This window comes from Pristiophorus japonicus, unplaced genomic scaffold (assembly GCF_044704955.1).
Source record: "Pristiophorus japonicus isolate sPriJap1 unplaced genomic scaffold, sPriJap1.hap1 HAP1_SCAFFOLD_290, whole genome shotgun sequence".
Classification (NCBI taxonomy): domain Eukaryota; kingdom Metazoa; phylum Chordata; class Chondrichthyes; family Pristiophoridae; genus Pristiophorus; species Pristiophorus japonicus.
The window spans coordinates 378501-397108 of NW_027252669.1; positions in this window are offsets into that span (position 1 = coordinate 378501).

The following is an 18608-nucleotide window of genomic DNA, read 5'->3' on the forward strand; positions in this document are numbered from 1 at the left end:
TACAATCCTTCAAACTAATAAAATCCTTCAAACTAATGTAGTCCATCAAACTAAAAGAGCCCCTCAAACTAATACAGTCCATCAAACTAATACAGTCCATCTCACTAATACAGTCCATCAAACTAATACAGTCCATCAAACTAATATAGTCCATCAAACTAATACAGATCTTCAAACTAATACAGGGCCTCAAACGAATACAGACCCTCAAACTAATGCAGTCTCTCAAACGAATACAGTCTCTCAAACTAATACAGAAACTCAAACTAATACAGACCCTCAAAATAATACTGTCTCTCAAAGTAACACAGACCCTCAAACTAATACAGTCTCTCAAACGAATACAGTCTCTCAAACTAATATAGAAACTCAAACTAATACAGACCCTCAAATTAATACTGTCTCTCAAAGTAATACAGTCCCGCAAACTAATACAGACCCTCAAACTAATAGTCCCTGAAACTAAAACAGGCCTTCAAACTAATACAGTCCCTCAAACTAATAAAGGATCTCAAACTAATAAAATCCCTCAAACTAATAAAGGCTCTCAAACTGATAAATTCCCCCAAACTAATACAGACCCGCAAACTAATACAGTCCATCAAACTAATACAGACACTGATACTAATACAGATACTGAAACTAATACAGCCCCTCAAACTAATATAGTCCATCAAACTAATACAGTCCATCAACTAATACAGACCCTAAATTAACACAGTCCATCAAACTAATATAGTCCATCTAACTAATACAGCCACTCAAACTAATACACTCTCTCAAACTAAATCACTCCATTAAATTAATACAGTCCGTCAAACTAATACAGTCCCTCAAACTAATACAATCCCTCAAACTAATACAGACCCACAAACTAATACAGATCCTCAAACTAATACAGACCCTCAAACTAATACAGACCCTCAAACTAATACAGTCTCTCAAAGTAATGCGGGCGCTCAAACTAATACAGTCTCTCAAAGTAATACAGACCCTCAAATTAATACAGTCCCTCAAACTAATACAATCCCTCAAACTAATACAGACCCACAAACTAATACAGGTCCTCAAACTAATACAGACCCTCAAACTAATACGGTCTCTCAAACTAATACAGAACGGCAAACTAATAGAGACCCTCAAAGTAATACAGTCTATCAAAGTAATACAGACCCTCAAGCTAATACACTCTCTCAAAGTAATACAGACCCTCAAACTAATACAGTCTCTCAAACGAATACAGTCCATTAAACTAACACAGAGCCTACAACTAATACAGGTCCTCAAATTAACACAGACACTAAAACTAATACTGTCCATCAAAGTACTACAGCCCCTCAAACTAATACATGCCATCAAACGAAAAGAGCCCCTCAAACTGATACAGACCGTCAAACTATTACAGTCCATCAAACTAATACAGACCCTCAAACTAATAGAGATCCTCAAACTAATACAGTCTCGACACAGTAATACAGATCCTCAAACTAATACAGACCCTTAAACTAATACAGTACCTCAAACTAAAAAAGGTTCTCAAACTAATACAGTCCCTCAAAATAATACAGCCCCTCAAACTGATATTGTCACTCAAACTAATACAGTCCCTCAAACTAAATCACTCCATTAAATTAAAACAGTCCATCAAACTAATACAATCCCTCAAACTAATACACACCCACAAAATAATACAGGTCCTCAAACTAATACAGTCCCACAAACTAATACAAAACCCCAAACTAATACAGACCCTCAAACTAATACAGTCTCTCAAAGTAATACAGACCCTCAAACTAATACAGACCCTCAAACTAATACTGTCCATCAAACCAATACAGCCCCTCAAACTAATACAGTCCATCAAACTAATATAGTCCATCAAACAAATACAATCCTTCAAACTAATACAGACCCTCAAACTAAAAGAGCCCCTCAAACTAATACAGTCCATCAAACTAATACTGTCCATCAAACTAATACAGACCGTCAAACTAATACAGCCCCTCAAACTAATACAGTTCATCGAACTAATAAAGTCCATCAAACTAATACAGTCTTTCAAACTAATCCAGCCCCTCAAACTAATACAGACCTTCAAAATAATACAGGGCCTCAAACTAATACAGACGCTCAAACTAATACAGTCCCTCAAACTAATACAGACCTTCAAACTAATACAGACCCACAACTATACAGGTCCTCAAACTAATACAGACACTCAAACTAATACAGTTTCTCAAAGTAATACAGACCCTCAAACTAATACAGTCTCTCAAACGAATACAGTCCATTAAACTAACACAGAGCCTAAAATTAATACAGTCGCTCAAATTAACACAGACCCGAAAACTAATACTGTCCATCAAACTAATACAGTCCCTCAAACTAATATAGTACATCAAACTAATACAATCCTTCAAACTAATACAGACCATCAAACTAAAAGAGCCCCTCAAACTAATATAGTCCATCAAACTAATATAGTCCATCCAACTAAAAGAGCCCCTCAAACTAATATAGTCCATCAAACTAATACAGTCCATCAAACTAATCCAGCCCCTCAAATTAATACAGACCTTCAAACTAATACAGGGCCTCAAACTAATACAGTCTCTCAAACAAATACAAAACCTCAAACTAATACAGATCCTCAAACTAATACAGACCCTCAAACTAATACAGTCTCTCAAAGTAATACAGACCCTCAAACTAATACAGTCTCTCAAACGAATACACTCTCTCAAACTAATACAGAAACTCAAACTAATACAGACCCTCAAACTAATACTGTCTCTCAAAGTAATACAGACCCTCAAACTAATACAGTCTCTCACAGTAATACAGACCCTCAAACTAATACAGACCCTCAAACTAATGTCGTCCATCAAACTAAAAGAACCCCTCAAACTAATACAGACCCACAAACTAATACAGGTCCTCAAACTAATACAGTCCCTCAAACTAATACAGTCCCTCAAACTAATACAGTCAATCAAATGAATACAGTCCCTCAAACTAATACAGTCCATCAAACAAATACAGTGTTTGCTAGTGCTGTAGGGGAGGAGTTAAACTAATATGGCAGGGGGATGGGAACCAATGCAGGGAGATAGAGGGAAACAAAAAGGAGGCAAAAACAAAAGACAGAAAGGAGATGAGGAAAAGTGGAGGGCAGAGAAACCCAAGGCAAAGAACAAAAAGGGCCATTGCACAGCAAAATTCTAAAAGGACAGAGGGTGTTAAAAAAACAAGCCTAAAGGCTTTGTGTATTAATGCAAGGAGTATCCGCAATAAGGTGGATGAATTAACTGTGCAAATAGATGTTAACAAATATGATGTGATTGGGATTACGGAGACGTGGCTCCAGGATGAGCAGGGCTGGGAACTCAACATCCAGGGGTATTCAACATTCAGGAAGGATAGAATAAAAGGAAAAGGAGGTGGGGTAGCATTGCTGGTTAAGGAGGAGATTAATGCAATAGTTAGGAAGGACATTAGCTTGGATGATGTGGAATCTATATGGGTAGAGCTGCAGAACACCAAAGGGCAAAAAACGTTAGTGGGAGTTGTGTACAGACCTCCAAACAGTAGTAGTGATGTTGGGGAGGGCATCAAACAGGAAATTAGGGGTGCGTGCAATAAAGGTGCAGCAGTTATAATGGGTGACTTTAATATGCACATAGATTGGGCTAACCAAACTGGAAGCAATACGGTGGAGGAGGATTTTCTGGAGTGCATAAGGGATGGTTTTTTAGACCAATATGTCGAGGAACCAACTAGGGGGGAGGCCATCTTAGACTGGGTGTTATGTAATGAGAAAGGATTAATTAGCAATCTCGTTGTGCGAGACCCCTTGGGGAAGAGTGACCATAATATGGTGGAATTCTGCATTAGGATGGAGAATGAAACAGTTAATTCAGAGACCATGGTCCAGAACTTAAAGAAGGCTAACTTTGAAGGTATGAGGCGTGAATTGGCTGAGATGGATTGGCGAATGATACTTAAGGGGTTGACTGTGGATGGGCAATGGCAGACATTTAGAGACCGCATGGATGAACTACAACAATTGTACATTCCTGTCTGGCATAGAAATAAAAAAGGGAAGGTGGCTCAACCGTGGCTATCAAGGGAAATCAGGGATAGTATTAAAGCCAAGGAAGTGGCATACAAATTGGCCAGAAATAGCAGCGAACCTGGGGACTGGGAGAAATTTAGAAATCAGCAGAGGAGGACAAAGGGTTTGATTAGGGCAGGGAAAATGGAGTATGAGAAGAAGCTTGCAGGGAACATTAAGACGGATTGCAAAAGTTTCTATAGATATGTAAAGAGAAAAAGGTTAGTAAAGACAAATGTAGGTCCCCTGCAGTCAGAATCAGGGGAAGTCATAACGGGGAACAAAGAAATGGCGGACCAATTGAACAAGTACTTTGTTTCGGTATTCACGAAGGAGGACACGAACAACCTTCCGGTTATAAAAGGGGTCGGGGGGTCTAGTAAGGAGGAGGAACTGAGGGAAATCCTTATTAGCCGGGAAATTGTGTTGGGGAAATTGATGGGATTGAAGGCCGATAAATTACCAGGGCCTGATGGACTGCATCCCAGAGTACTTAAGGAGGTGGCCTTGGAAATAGTGGATGCGTTGATAGTCATTTTCCAACATTCCATTGACTCTGGATCAGTTCCTATGGAGTGGAGGGTAGCCAATGTAACCCCACTTTTTAAAAAAGGAGGGAGAGAGAAAACAGGGAATTATAGACCGGTCAGCCTGACATCGGTAGTGGGTAAAATGATGGAATCAATTATTAAGGATGTCATAGCAGTGCATTTGGAAAGAGGTGACATGATAGGTCCAAGTCAGCATGGATTTGTGAAAGGGAAATCATGCTTGACAAATCTTCTGGAATTTTTTGAGGATGTTTCCAGTAGAGTGGATAAGGGAGAACCAGTTGATGTGGTATATTTGGACTTTCAGAAGGCGTTCGACAAGGTCCCACACAAGAGATTGATGTGCAAAGTTAGAGCACATGGGATTGGGGGTAGTGTACTGACATGGATTGAGAACTGGTTGTCAGACAGGAAGCAAAGAGTAGGAGTAAATGGGTACTTTTCAGAATGGCAGGCAGTGACTAGTGGGGTACCGCAAGGTTCTGTGCTGGGGCCCCAGCTGTTTACACTGTACATTAATGATTTAGATGAGGGGATTAAATGTAGTATCTCCAAATTTGCGGATGACACTAAGTTGGGTGGCAGTGTGAGCTGCGAGGAGGATGCTGTGAGGCTGCAGAGCGACTTGGATAGGTTAGGTGAGTGGGCAAATGCATGGCAGATGAAGTATAATGTGGATAAATGTGAGGTTATCCACTTTGGTGGTAAAAACAGAGAGACAGACTATTATCTGAATGGTGACAGATTAGGAAAAGGGGAGGTGCAAAGAGACCTGGGTGTCATGGTACATCAGTCATTGAAGGTTGGCATGCAGGTACAGCAGGCGGTTAAGAAAGCAAATGGCATTTTGGCCTTCATAGCAAGGGGATTTGAGTACAGGGGCAGGGAGGTGTTGCTACAGTTGTATAGGGCATTGGTGAGGCCACACCTGGAGTATTGTGTACAGTTTTGGTCTCCTAACCTGAGGAAGGACATTCTTGCTATTGAGGGAGTGCAGCGAAGGTTCACCAGACTGATTCCCGGGATCGGGACTGACCTATCAAGAAAGACTGGATCAACTGGGCTTGTATTCACTGGAGTTCAGAAGAATGAGAGGGGACCTCATAGAAACATATAAAATTCTGACGGGGTTAGACAGGTTAGATGCAGGAAGAATGTTCCCAATGTTGGGGAAGTCCAGAACCAGGGGTCACAGTCTAAGGATAAGGGGTAAGCCATTTAGGACCGAGATGCGGAGGAACTTCTTCACCCAGAGAGTGGTGAACCTGTGGAATTCTCTACCACAGAAAGTTGTTGAGGCCAATTCAATAAATATATTCAAAAAGGAGTTAGATGAGGTCCTTACTGCTAGGGGGATCAAGGGGTATGGCGAGAAAGCAGGAATGGGGTACTGAAGTTGAATGTTCAGCCATGAACTCATTGAATGGCGGTGCAGGCTAGAAGGGCCGAATGGCCTACTCCTGCACCTAGTTTCTATGTTTCTATGTTTCTAGTCTCTCAAACTGACACAGCCCCTCAAACTAATGCAGTCCATCGAAATAATACTGTCCATCAAACTAATACAGACCCTCAAACTAATACAGCCCCTCAAACTAATACAGTTCATCTAACTAATACAGTCCATCAAACTAATACAGTCCATCAAACTAATCCAGACTCTCAAAATAAAACAGACCTTCAAACTAATACAGGGCCTCAAACTAATACAGTCTCTCAAACTAATACAGACCCTCAAACAAATTCAGTCTCTCAAACGAATACAGTCTCTCAAACGAATACAGAAACTCAAACTAATACAGACCCTCAAACTAATACTGTCTCTCAAAGTAATACAGAGCCTCAAACTAATAAAGGCTCTCAAAATAATACAGTGTCTCAAAGTAATACAGACCCTCAAAATAATACAGTCTCTCAAACGAATACAGTCCATTAAACTAACACAGAGGATAAATTAATACAGACGCTCAAATTAATACAGACCCTAAAACTAATACTGTCCATCAAACTAATACAGCCCCTCAAACTAATATAGTCCATCAAACTAATACAATCCCTCAAACCAAAAAAAACCATCAAACTAAAAGAGCCCCTCAAACTAATATAGTCCATCAAACTAATATAGTCCATCAAACTAAAAGAGCCCCTCAAACTAATATAGTCCATCAAACTAATACAGTCCATCAAACTAATATAGTCCATCAAACTAATATCGTCCATCAAACTAATACAGTCCATCAAACTAATACTGTCCATCACACTATTACAGTCCATCAAACTAATGCAGTCCATCTCACTAATACAGTCCATCAAACTAATACAGTCCATCAAACTAATCCAGCCCCTCAAACTAATACAGACCTTCAAACTAATAAAGGGCCTCAAATTAATACAGTCCATCAAACAAATACAGACTCTCAAACTGACACAGCCCCTCAAACTAATGCAGTCCATTTAAATAATACTGCTCATCAAACTAATACAGACCCTCAAACTAATACAGCCCCTCACACTAATACAGTTCATCTAACTAATACAGTCCATCAAACTAATACAGTCCATCAAACTAATCCAGACCCTCAAACTAATACAGACCTTCAAACGAATACAGGGCCTCAAACTAATACAGTCTCTCAAACTAATACAGACCCTCAAACTAATACAGTCTCTCAAACGAATACAGTCTCTCAAACTAATACAGAAACTCAAACTAATACAGACCCTCAAACTAATACTGTCTCTCAAAGTAATACAGACCCTCAAAGTAATACAGTCTCTCACAGTAATACAGAGCCTCAAACTAATACAGACCCTCAAACTAATAGTCCCTGAAACTAAAACAGGCCTTCAAACTAATACAGTCCCTCAAACTAATAAAGGGTCTCAAACTAATACAGCCCCTTAAACTAATAAAGGCTCTCAAACTAATACACTCCATCAAACTAATACAGACACTGTAACTAATACAGTCCCTCAAACTAATACAATCCCTCAAACTAATACAGACCCACAAACTATACTGGTCCTCAAACTAATACAGACCCTCAAACTAATATAGTCCCTCAAACTAATACATTCCCTCAAACTAATACAATCCCTCAAACTAATACAGACCCTCAAACTAATACAGACCCACAAACTACACAGGTCGTCAAACTAATACAGACCCTCAAACTAATACAGACCCTCAAACTAATACAGTCTCTCAAACGAATGCTGTCCATTAAACTAACACAGAGCCTAAAAGTAATACTGTCCATCAAACTAATACAGTCCCTCAAACTAATATAGTCCATCAAACAAATACAATCCTTCAAACTAATACAGACCATAAAACTAAAAAAGCCCCTCAAACTAATACAGTCTCTCAAACAAATACAGTCTCTCAAACTAATACAGAAACTCAAACTAATACAGACCCTCAAACTAATACTGTCTTTCAAACTAATAACGTCCCTCAAACTAATTCAGACGCTCAAACTAATACAGTCCCTCAAACTAATACAGTCTCTCAAACAAATACGGAACCTCAAACTAATACAGACCCTCAAACTAATAGAGACCCTCAAACTATTACAGGCTCTCACAGTAATACAGACCCTCAAACTAAAATAGACCCTCAAACTAATACAGTCCCTGAAACTAAAACAGGCCTTCAAACTAATACAGTCCCTCAAACTAATACAGTCCCTTAAACTAATAAAGGTTCTCAAACTAATACAGTCCCTCAAACTAATACAGTCCCTCAAACTAATACAGACCCACAAACTATACAGGTCCTCAAACTAATACAGTCCCTCAAACTAATACAGACCCTCAAACTAATACAGTTTCTCAAAGTAATACAGACCCTCAAACTAATACAGTCTCTCAAACGAATACAGTCCATTAAACTAACACAGAGCCTAAAATTAATACAGACGCTCAAATTAACACAGACCCGAAAACTAATACTGTCCATCAAACTAATACAGTCCCTCTAACTAATATAGTACATCAAACTAATACAATCCTTCAAACTAATACAGACCATCAAACTAAAAGAGCCCCTCAAACTAATATAGTCCATCAAACTAATATAGTCCATCCAACTAAAAGAGCCCCTGAAACTAATATAGTCCATCAAACTAATATAGTCCATCAAAGTAATACAGTCCATCAAACTAATACTGTCCATCAAACTATTACAGTCCATCAAACTAATACAGTCCATCTCACTTATACAGTCCATCAAACTAATACAGTCCATCAAACTAATCCAGCCCCTCAAATTAATACAGACCTTCAAACTAATACAGGGCCTCAAACTAATACAGTCTCTCAAACAAATACAAAACCTCAAACTAATACAGATCCTCAAACTAATACAGACCCTCAAACTAATACAGTCTCTAAAAGTAATACAGACCCTCAAACTAATACAGTCTCTCAAACGAATACAGTCTCTCAAACTAATACAGAAACTCAAACTAATACAGACCCTCAAACTAATACTGTCTCTCAAAGTAATACAGACCCTCAAACTAATACAGTCTCTCACAGTAATACAGACCCTCAAACTAATACAGACACTTAAACTAATGTCGTCCATCAAACTAAAAGAACCCCTCAAACTAATACAGACCCACAAACTAATACAGGTCCTCAAACTAATACAGTCCCTCAAACTAATACAGTCCCTCAAACTAATACAGTCAATCAAATGAATACAGTCTCTCAAACTAATACAGTCCATCAAACAAATACAGTCTCTCAAATTGACACAGCCCCTCAAACTAATGCAGTCCATCGAAATAATACTGTCCATCAAACTAATACAGACCCTCAAACTAATACAGCCCCTCAAACTAATACAGTTCATCTAACTAATACAGTCCATCAAACTAATACAGTCCATCAAACTAATCCAGACCCTCAAAATAAAACAGACCTTCAAACTAATACAGGGCCTCAAACTAATACAGTCTCTCAAACTAATACAGACCCTCAAACTAATACAGTCTCTCAAACGAATACAGTCTCTCAAACGAATACAGAAACTCAAACTAATACAGACCCTAAAACTAATACTGTCTCTCAAAGTAATACAGAGCCTCAAACTAATAAAGGCTCTCAAACTAATACAGTCTCTCAAACTAATACAGACCCTCAAACTAATACAGTCTCTCAAACGAATACAGTCTCTCAAACGAATACAGAAACTCAAACTAATACAGACCCTCAAACTAATACTGTCTCTCAAAGTAATACAGAGCATCAAACTAATAAAGGCTCTCAAACTAATGCAGTCCATCAAACTAATACAGACACTGAAACTAATAAAGTCCATCAAACTAATACACTACATCAAACTAAAACAGACACTGAAACTAAAACAGTTCCTCAAACTAATACAGTCCCTCAAACTAATACAATCCCTCAAACTAATACAGACCCACAAACTATACAGGTCCTCAAACGAATACAGACCCTCAAACTAATACAGTCCCTCAAACTAATACAGTCCCTCAAACTAATACAATCCCTCAAACTAATACAGACCCACAAACTATACAGGTCCTCAAACGAATACAGTCCCTCAAACTAATACAGACCCTCAAACTAATACAGACCCACAAACTATACAGGTGCTCAAACTAATACAGACCATCAAACTAATACAGTCTCTCAAAGTAATACAGACCCTCAAACTAATACAGTCTCTCAAACTAATACAGAACCCCAAACTAATGCAGACCCTCAAACTAATACAGTCTCTCAAACGAATACAGTCCATTAAACTAACACAGAGCCTAAAAGTAATACTGTCCATCAAACTAATACAGTCCCTCAAACTAATATAGTCCATCAAACAAATACAATCCTTCAAACTAATACAGACCATAAAACTAAAAGAGCCCCTCAAACTAATACAGTTCAACAAACTAATACAGTCCATCAAACTAATACAGTCCTTCAAACTAATCCAGCCCCTCAAACTAATACAGACCTTCAAACTAATACAGGGCCTCAAACTAATACAGTCTCTCAAACAAATACAGAACCTCAAACTAATACAGACCCTCAAACTAATGCAGACCCTCAAACTAATACAGTCTCTCAAACTAATACAGTCTCTCAAACTAATACAGTCTCTCAAAGTAATGCAGACCCTCAAACTAATACAGTCTCTCAAACAAATACAGTCTCTCAAACTAATACAGAAACTCAAACTAATACAGACCCTCAAACTAATACTGTTTCTCAAACTAATAACGTCCCTCAAACTAATTCAGACGCTCAAACTAATACAGTCCCTCAAACTAATACAGACCCTCAAACTAATACAGTTTCTCAAAGTAATACAGACCCTCAAACTAATACAGTCTCTCAAACGAATACAGTCCATTAAACTAACACAGAGCCTAAAATTAATACAGACGCTCAAATTAACACAGACCCGAAAACTAATACTGTCCATCAAACTAATACAGTCCCTCAAACTAATATAGTACATCAAACTAATACAATCCTTCAAACTAATACAGACCGTCAAACTAAAAGAGCCCCTCAAACTAATATAGTCCATCAAACTAATATAGTCCATCCAACTAAAAGAGCCCCTCAAACTAATATAGTCCATCAAACTAATATAGTCCATCAAAGTAATACAGTCCATCAAACTAATACTGTCCATCAAACTATTACAGTCCATCAAACTAATACAGTCCATCAAACTAATCCAGCCCCTCAAATTAATACAGACCTTCAAACTAATACAGGGCCTCAAACTAATACAGTCTCTCAAACAAATACAATACCTCAAATTAATGCAGATCCTCAAACTAATACAGTCTCTCAAAGTAATACAGACCCTCAAACTAATACAGTCTCTCAAACGAATACAGTCTCTCAAACTAATACAGAAACTCAAACTAATACAGACCCTCAAACTAATACTGTCTCTCAAAGTAAAAAAGACCCTCAAACTAATACAGTCTCTCACAGTAGTAAAGACCCTCAAACTAATACAGACCCTTAAACTAATGTCGTCCATCAAACTAAAAGAACCCCTCAAACTAATTCAGACCCACAAACTAATACAGGTCCTCAAACTAATACAGTCCCTCAAACTAATACAGTCCCTCAAACTAATACAGTTCATCTAACTAATACAGTCCATCAAACTAATACAGTCCATCAAACTAATCCAGACCCTCAAAATAAAACAGACCTTCAAACTAATACAGGGCCTCAAACTAATACAGTCTCTCAAACTAATACAGACCCTCAAACTAATACAGTCTCTCAAACGAATACAGTCTCTCAAACGAATACAGAAACTCAAACTAATACAGACCCTCAAACTAATACTGTCTCTCAAAGTAATACAGAGCCTCAAACTAATAAAGGCTCTCAAACTAATACAGTCTCTCAAACTAATACAGACCCTCAAACCAATACAGTCTCTCAAACGAATACAGTCTCTCAAACGAATACAGAAACTCAAACTAATACAGACCCTCAAACTAATACTGTCTCTCAAAGTAATACAGAGCCTCAAACTAATAAAGGCTCTCAAACTAATACAGTCCATCAAACTAATACAGACACTGAAACTAATAAAGTCCATCAAACTAATACACTCCATCAAACTAATACAGACACTGAAACTAAAACAGTTCCTCAAACTAATACAGTCCCTCATACTAATACAATCCCTCAAACGAATACAGACCCACAAACTATACAGGTCCTCAAACTAACACAGACCCTCAAACTAATACAGTCCCTCAAACTAATACAGTCCCTCAAACTAATACAATCCCTCAAACTAATACAGACCCACAAACTATACAGGTCCTCAAACGAATACAGTCCCTCAAACTAATACAGACCCTCAAACTAATACAGACCCACAAACTATACAGGTGCTCAAACTAATACAGACCATCAAACTAATACAGTCTCTCAAAGTAATACAGACCCTCAAACTAATACAGTCTCTCAAACTAATACAGACCCCCAAACTAATGCAGACCCTCAAACTAATACAGTCTCTCAAACGAATACAGTCCATTAAACTAACACAGAGCCTAAAATTAATACAGACGCTCAAATTAACACAGACCCGAAAACTAATACTGTCCATCAAACTAATACAGTCCCTCAAACTAATATAGTACATCAAACTAATACAATCCTTCAAACTATACAGACCATCAAACTAAAAGAGCCCCTCAAACTAATATAGTCCATCAAACTAATATAGTCCATCAAAGTAATACAGTCCATCAAACTAATACTGTCCATTAAACTATTACAGTACATCAAACTAATACAGTCCATCTCACTTATACAGTCCATCAAACTAATACAGTCCATCAAACTAATCCAGCCCCTCAAATTAATACAGACCTTCAAACTAATACAGGGCCTCAAACTAATACAGTCTCTCAAACAAATACAAAACCTCAAACTAATACAGATTCTCAAACTAAGACAGACCCTCAAACTAATACAGTCTCTCAAAGTAATACAGACCCTCAAACTAATACAGTCTCTCAAACGAATACAGACCCACAAACTATACAGGTCCTCAAACTAACACAGACCCTCAAACTAATACAGTCCCTCAAACTAATACAGTCCCTCAAACTAATACAATCCCTCAAACTAATACAGACCCACAAACGTTACAGGTCCTCAAACGAATACAGTCCCTCAAACTAATACAGACCCTCAAACTAATACAGACCCACAAACTATACAGGTGCTCAAACTAATACAGACCATCAAACTAATACAGTCTCTCAAAGTAATACAGACCCTCAAACTAATACAGTCTCTCAAACTAATACAGAACCCCAAACTAATGCAGACCTTCAAACTAATACAGTCTCTCAAACGAATACAGTCCATTAAACTAACACAGAGCCTAAAATTAATACAGACGCTCAAATTAACACAGACCCGAAAACTAATACTGTCCATCAAACTAATACAGTCCCTCAAACTAATATAGTACATCAAACTAATACAATCCTTCAAACTAATACAGACCATCAAACTAAAAGAGCCCCTCAAACTAATATAGCCCATCCAACTAAAAGAGCCCCTCAAACTAATATAGTCCATCAAACTAATATAGTCCATCAAAGTAATACAGTCCATCAAACTAATACAGTCCATCAAACTAATCAAGACCCTCAAAATAAAACAGACCTTCAAAATAATACAGGGCCTCAAACTAATACAGTCTCTCAAACTAATACAGACCCTCAAACTAATACAGTCTCTCAAACGAATACAGTCTCTCAAACGAATACAGAAACTCAAACTAATACAGACCCTCAAACTAATACTGTCCATCAAACTAATACAGCCCCTTAACCTAATATAGTCCAAAAAACAAATATAATTCTTCAAACTAAAAGAGCCCCTCAACCTAATACAGTACAACAAACTAATGCAGTCCATCAAACTAATACAGTCCATCTCATAATACAGTCGATCAAACTAATACTGTCCATCAAACTAATCCAGCCCCTCAAACTAATACAGACCTTCAAACTAATACAGGGCCTCAAACTAATACAGTCAATCAAACAAATATAGAACCTCAAAGTAATACAGACCCTCAAACTAATACAGTCTCTCAAACGAATACAGTCTCTCAAACTAGTACAGAAACTCAAACTAATACAGACCCTCAAACTAATACTGTCTCTCAAAGTAATACAGACCCTCAAACTAATATAGTCTCTCACAGTAATACAGACCCTCAAACTAATACAGACCCTCAAACTTATGTTGTCCATCAAACTAAAAGAACCCCTCAAACTAATACAGACCCACAAACTAACAAAGATCCTCAAACTAATACAGACCCACAAACTAATACAGGTCCTCAAACTAATACAGTTCCTCAAACTAATACATTCCATTAAACTAATACATCCCCTCAAACTAATGCAGTCCATCAAACTAATACATCCCCTCAAATTAATACAGTCCATCAAACTAATACATCCCCTCAGACTAATGCAGTCCATCAAATTTATACACTCCATCAAACTAATACAGTCCCTCAAACTAATACAGTCGATCAAACTAATACAGACCATCAAACTAATACAGTTCATCAAGTCCATCAAAGTAATACAGACACTCAAACGAATACAGCCCCTCAAATTAATACAGTCCATCAAATTTATACAGTCCATCACACTAGTACAGTCCATCAAACTAATACATCCCCTCAAACTAATACAGTCCATCAAATTTATACACTCCATCAAACTAATACAGTCCATCAAACTAATACAGTCCCGGAAAATAATACAGTCCATCAAACTAATACAGACCCTCAAACTAATACAGTCTCTCAAAGGAATACATTCCATTAAACTAACACAGAGCCTAAACCTATTACAGACCATCAAACTAACACAGACCATAAAATTAATACAATCAACGAATACAGACCCTCAAACTAATACAGTCAATCAAACGAATACAGTCCCTCAAACTAATACAGTCCATCAAACTAATACAGAACCTCAAACAAATACAGCCCCTCAAACTAATACAATCCCTCAAACTAATACAGACCATCAAACTAATACAGGCACTCAAGCTAAGATAGTCCCTCAAACTAATACAGAACCATAAACTAATACAGTCCTTCTAACTAATACAGTCCATCAAACTAATATAGACCCTCAAACTAATACAGCCGCTCAAACTAATACAGGCCCTCAAACTAATACAGGCCCTCAACCTAACACAGTCCATCAAACTAATACAGTCCATCAAACTAATCCAGCCCCTCAAACTAATACAGACCTTCAAACTAATACAGGGCCTAAAAATAATACAGTCTCTCAAACAAATACAGAACCTCAAACTAATACAGACACTCAAACTAATACAGACCCTCAAAATAATACAGTCTCTCAAAGTAATACAGACCCTCGAACTAATACAGTCTCTCAAACGAATACAGTCTCTCAAACTAATACAGAAACTCAAACTAATCCAGACCCTCAAACTAATACTGTCTCTCAAAGTAATACAGACCCTCAAACTAATACAGTCTCTCACAGTAATACAGACCCTCAAACTAATACAGTCTCTCAAACGAATACAGTCTCTCAAACTAATACAGAAACACAAACTAATACAGACCCTCAAACTAATACTGTCTCTCAAACTAAAAGAACCCCTCAAACTAATACAGACCCACAAACTAATACAGGTCCTCAAACTAATACAGTTCCTCAAACTAATACAGCCCCTCAAACTAATACATTCCATTAAACTAATACATCCCCTCAAATTTATACAGTCCATCAAACTAGTACAGTCCATCAAACTAATACATCCCCTCAAACTAATACAGTCCATCAAATTTATACACTCCATCAAACTAATACAGTCCATCAAACTAATACTTCCCCTCAGACTAATACCGTCCAACAAACTAATTCAGTCCATCAAACTAATACAGTCAATCAAACTAGTACAGTCCATCAAACTAATACAGTCCATTAAACTAATACAGACCCTCAAACTAATACAAACCTCCAAACTAATACAGGGCCTCAAAATAATACTGTCCCTCAAACTAATACAGACCCTCAAACTAATACAGTCTCTCAAACGAATACAGTCTCTCAAACTAATACCCAAACTCAAACTAATAAAGACCCTCAAACTAATACTGTCTCTCAAAGTAATACAGACCCTCAAACTAATACAGTGTCTCACAGTAATAAAGATCCTCAAACTAATACAGACCCTCAAACTAATACAATCCCTCAAACTAATAAAGGGTCTCAAACTAATACAGTCCCACAAACTAATATAGTCGCTGAAACTAATACAGGTTCTAAAACTAATATAGCCACTCAAACTAATAAATTCCCCCAAACTTATACAGACCCTGACACTAATAAAGTCCATCAAACTAATACAGACCTGCAAACTAATACACTCCATCAAACTAATACAGTCACTCAAACTAATACAGTCCATCAAACTAATACAGTCCATCAAACTAATACAGCCCATCAAACTAATACAGTACCTCAAACTAAAACGGTCCATCAAACTAATAGATCCCCTCAAACTAATCCAGTCCCTCATACTAATACAGGCCCTCAAACTAATACATTCCATCAAGCTAATACAGACCCTCAAACTAATACAGTCCATCAAACTAATATAGAGCTTCAAACTAATACAGTCCATCAAACTAATTCAGTCCCTCAATCTAGTACAGTCCTTTCTAACTAATACAGTCCCTCAAACTATTACAGACACTGAAACAAATACTGTCCATCCAACTAATACAGTCCCTCACACTAATACAGTTCTTCAAACTAATATAGACTGTCAAACTAATGTAATCCATCAAATAATACAGCCCCTCAAAATAACACAGTCCATCAAACTAACACAGCCCCTCAAACTAATAGTCCATCAAACTAATGCAGTCCATCAAACTAATACAGACCCTCAAACTAATACAGTCCATAAAACTAATACAGCCCCTCAAACTAATGCAGACCCTCAAACTAATACAGTCCATCAAACTATTACAGTCCCTCAAACTAATGCAGACCCTCAAACTAATACAGTCCATCAAACTATTACAGTCCCTCAAACTAATGCAGACCCACAAACTAATAGAGTCCCTCAAACTAATACAGCCCCTCAAACTAATGCAGTCCATCAATCTAATACATCCCCTCAAACTAATACAGTCCATCAAACTAATACAGTCCAGCAAACTAATACAGTCCATCAAACTAATACAGTCCATCAAACGAATACAATCCATCAAACTAATACTTCCCCTTAAATTAATACATTCCCTCAAACTAATACAGTCCATCAAACTAATATTTCCCCTCAAACTAATACAGACCCTCAAAATAATACAGTGCATTCAAATAATACAGTCCATCAAAATAATATAGACCCACAAACTAATAAAGACCCTCAATCTAATACAGTCCATAAACAAATACAGCCCCTCAAACTAATACAGTCCATCAAACAAATACAACCCCTCAAACTAATACAGTCCCTCAAAATAATACAGTCCATCAAACTAATACAGTCCATCAAACTAATACAGACCCTCAAACTAATACAGTCCATCAAACTAATACAGTCCATCAAACTAATACAGACCCTCAAACTAATACAGTCCATCAAACTAATACAGTCCCAAAAACTAATACAGTCCCTCAAACTAATACAGGCCCTAAAACTAATACAGTCCCTCAAACTAACACAGTCCATCAAACTAATACAGTCTCTCAAACTAATACAGACCCTCAAACTAATACAGTCCCTCAAACTAATACAGTCCCTCAAACTAATACAGGCCCTAAAACTAATACAGTCCCTCAAACTAACACAGTCCATCAAACTAATACAGTCCATCAAACTAATACAGTCCATCAAACTAATACAGTCCGTCAAACTAATACAGTCCCTCAAACAAATACAGTCCATCAAACTAATTCAATCCATCAAACTAAAAGATACCCTCAAACTAATACGGTCCATCAAACTAATAATGTCCCTCAAACTAATACAGACCCTCAAACTAATACAGACCCTCAAACTAATACAGTCCAGCAAACAAATATAGTCCATCAAACTAATACATTCACTCAAACTAATACAGACCCTCAAACTAATACAGACCCTCAAACTAATACAGACCATCAAACTAATAGAGAACCTCAAACTAATACAGTCCATCAAACTAATACAGTCCATCAAACTAATACAGATCCTCAAACTAATACAGGCCCTCAAACTAATACAGTCCATCAAACAAATACAGTCCCTCAAACTAATACAGTCCCTCAAACTAATACAGTCCATCAAACTAATACAGACCCTCAAACTAATACAGCCCCTCAAACTAATACTATCCATCAAAC